The sequence below is a fragment of the Pteropus vampyrus genome, unplaced genomic scaffold, assembly GCF_000151845.1.
Source record: "Pteropus vampyrus isolate Shadow unplaced genomic scaffold, Pvam_2.0 Scaffold4, whole genome shotgun sequence".
Taxonomy (NCBI): Eukaryota; Metazoa; Chordata; class Mammalia; order Chiroptera; family Pteropodidae; genus Pteropus; species Pteropus vampyrus.
The window spans coordinates 7,292,234-7,296,210 of NW_011888785.1; the positions used below are offsets into that span (position 1 = coordinate 7,292,234).

At 31.2% G+C, this 3,977-nt stretch overlaps 1 pseudogene; it reads right to left on the reverse strand.

Annotated features, from left to right (window-relative positions):
- LOC105295075 overlaps positions 1-2,970 on the reverse strand; it is a 9,532-nt pseudogene extending 6,562 nt beyond the window's left edge.
- Positions 2,971-3,977: the final 1,007 nt, after the last annotated feature.

Consider the following 3,977-nt stretch of genomic DNA (forward strand, 5'->3'; position numbering starts at 1 on the left):
TGTTGAAGACTTAACTCTTTTGTAGAGATTGGAAATTGTAGTCTTGAGATATTAGATGACTTGCCTACATTTAACTAGACAATTCATGACAAAAGTAGAATAAGTTTTGATCTCCATATATACAAACTGATACTTTTCGGGTACACAGTCACATTTTCTCCATAGTTGAGCTACTTCATATTTTGAAATATAAAAAAGTATGTAACTCCAAATCAGGGTTCAAAATATACATAATAACAATAAAAAAAAATCTTGAAAGGCTGCTATTATCTAGCCCGTTTTGAAGACCAAATTGTTTTAATAAATTTAAGTAAACATAAAATGTTTAGATACTTTCATAGTCATCTGTTTCTTCTTCAATGTGGCTTTTTTTTTTTTTTCCCACTATCCATTCCTTATATGAAGTGAATATATTCCAACATAAGACCCTGCTGTACCTTTAAATTTCTAGAGATGCCCTGGACTTGAAATAAAAAGAGAAAAATTTGTTGGAGAATGGTATATTTTTTACTGTTTTCCTAATCTGCTCAAAGATATATTCTTAGAAGGAAAGATTTGTAGCAGTTAGAAACCAATCAGCAACGAGTTAAAACTCCAACGCCATCATTTATCTTCTTTCGCTTTAGTATGATAGTTTGAGCTATCCATAATTCAAGATCAGTTTCTGTCCTTTATTTCCTATGTCTTTTGTTTTTGAGAGATTTAAAAAGCTTAATTAAACAATATTTTCCCTTGGCTAAGATACAGGTGATGTTACCTTAATGCAACATTTATGGAAATCAAAAAATTTCATGCCCAGTTTTGGTGATACTGACATTTCAGAAGAAATCCTAATGAATCGAAGTGGTGATATATGAACCTGTCAGAAGATCATCTAAAGCCATCCATCCACAAATGGAGATAAAGTGTACAATCCTTCTTTGATTTACATATGGATGTGGTCAGGTGGGCCTTCTGTGCTAACTCAGAGGGAAAAAAGATTATGTTCATAGCAGTGTGTGTAAATTGAGCTCAAAATGTATCCACATATAAAAAATGTATCCACATATAAAAAAATGCCAACACTTGTAGGAGACATAGTTCTTTTGAACCTTCTGAAATTTCAAGTGAGTATATTTATGACGGTGACAACTAAAAACTAGTGAATAGAGTAAAAATTTTTTCCTCTTTCAAGATTACATTTTTACACATGTGCAACAATATGTGTGCTTAGTACCATTCTGCCAATTTTGCCCTGGGAGATATTATATGGATTCTAGGGAATAGGTTAAATTTTGAGGATTGGATTTTTGGAATTCAATTTTTCATTTGGGTTAGATGTGGGTTATTATTTGAAATGTATATATTCTCATTCTCTTAACATTTTGCCTTTACTGGTAATAAGTAGAGGAAAATGGAGAAATTCTTGAGAAATTTTCCTTTATGTATTTGTGCTAGAGCAGTTCTGTCTCCAAGTGAAGAACAGTATGTGTCCATTCACTGCAAACTTTGCAAAATAACATACCCATGACTACTGTATCAAATCACTCAATAGTTGTCAGTGATCGGTTAAATAAATATGACTCAAATTACAAGTGAACCTATTCTTCATTGGAAGTTTAAAAACATACGTTAAAAGGTAACTTAATATAACCATGGGTTTTGTTACACAGATTCCTCTACAAAAGTGAAAGCAAAGTCTATGGCTAGTGTCTCTTTCTCTATCATTTTCATTAAGAACATGGTCATTTGTATTTTAAATTTCATCCCTGAAGTTGCATCACAGCTTTGAAAATGTCTGCATCCAATCATTACATTTTGGGTTAAGGTCAGCACCACATTAGCTTAGGAAATAAACACCTAAACCTGGTTGTATCCACTATGTAGGTCAGCAGGTATCAGCATGTGAACTGGTATCGGCATGTTCTACTGCTTTCTGACTTCAAATTAGATTGTCTTCTAATCTGCTCTGTCTCCTCAATGATCAAAGGCATTGACAAGTTACTTATGAATAAACCTCAGTAGTGGTTAAGAGAACGCTTTTTTATTTTTCCAGCTGACAGTATCTCAAATAAAAAACTAAAATCTTTAGTCAAGTCTAATAATAGTTCTAAGAATGTAAGCCCTAATATTATTAAATATTTTTTGGTCAAATATAAATTAGTGATTAATCTGGGTCTAGAATCACAATTGCATGAACTTTCAATAATTTTACATTGTTTTTCTTTTGAAAAGAATAAAGTTGTTATAATCATTCTATATATACTTGCTATAAAAGAGATTCCATGTGTATACATAGCACATTAATCAACAATTTAACTCTTTGATGCAGCAGCGTATTCTTTTCCCATTATATTGTATTTTCTCATATTGTAAAATAATCTCATATTGTAAAATAATCCAAATTATTATCTCTAATAGGTAAATAAAATTCATAATATAGTCATACAATAATTGATTATTGTTAACTTGTTAGATATTTAAGTTGTTCTCAATTTTTAATAATGTAAATAATATTAAATAGAACATCTTTGCATATGATTGTTTAACTTTATTTCTGATTCCTTAGACTGGGACATAAAAATGGAATAAAGTATATGACTATTTTTAAGTATAGAAAATACATTGCCATATTGTTTCTAGAGAAATTGAACCACTTTACATCCCATCCGTAGAACATGAGTTTCTGTTTACTGTACATCTGGCAGAATATGACCTTATTGCATCATTTGTAAAAGCAGTTCTAATGGGAACTCTTTAATGAAGCTATTATGCTTTGGTTTTTAAAGTTGTTTCAATACCTTTTAATACACTGTCTGTAGATGGAGCTCGGGATATATTGGAAATCTGGTAAGTATGACAGAGGCACTTAATATTGGTAACATATTCTGCCAAGAGTTTAAGCTCCTCTTGCCTATTTGGTATACATTTATACAGAATATTGTAGACTGATGATGTGAGCAGTGCTTCATTCAGTTCTCTCAAGCTCATTTAACTGTTTGTTAATATCTCTACTATAAAATAGAGATTTTTTTTTAAAAGGTGGTATTTCAAACAATTCATTACATTTCCCTGTAATGTTATATTATTAGTTCCTTAGGTTAGGAGATATCTTCAAATTAGTATCTAAAATTAAGTTTCTTGAATTATCTATAGATTTCAATAAATTTCTTTTATTAAATCAAAAATTTATCATTGCTAAGTGAAAAAATACATTTAATAAACCAACATTTTTTAAATGCATCGATTTTTCTACTTCTCTTGAATTGTAAAAAGAGATACAACTTTGTACAAGGGGCCTTTCGGTGTTTAGTGTGTGTTTTATGGTGGGTAAAAGATTGGACTACTCCTGTCGAACTGCAAAACTGAAACCCTGGATTTCAAGGGAAGATGCCCTTCTGGTGATGTTACTCGAGATAATTTCCTTCCGAGGATTAATTTGCTTTACAGAAATCATGCTGAATGTCCATCAGAATGAGATCAATTTTGGTATACGTGCTGCCGAAGCAAGCACTCAGAATGAAGATCAAATTACAATCTTAGGAGGGGCAGTGAAGCCATTGGGCAAGCTCATGTCAAATATACTCTTGTTTTTCTGTGGATTTTATTAATAAGAAGGTGCAGGAACTCTTTTCAAGCTGATCTTTTGAAACATCTTACAGTAGGAACTTATTGAATTAAGTCATTGCAATATCCTCTACTCATTTCAAGCAGTGGATAATGAAGAAGTTACAGAGAAGTTATAAAATGCTCTTAGGTATTTCACGTGGTTTTAATCAGTCTTCTCATATAGCAGAGTTCAGACAATTTTTCAACATTAAAATCATGTATTGTTCAACACAATAAAAAAATGGACATACATTTTTCTCCCACTAAAACTACTTTTTAATAGGTTCTTCTTGGTTAAAGTATATACATATTTCATGAAGGGCAAAATTGCCAAACAAACTTGAAAGACTATCTTGAACTGCTGTTGGTGTTAAACATCTGAGACTTTC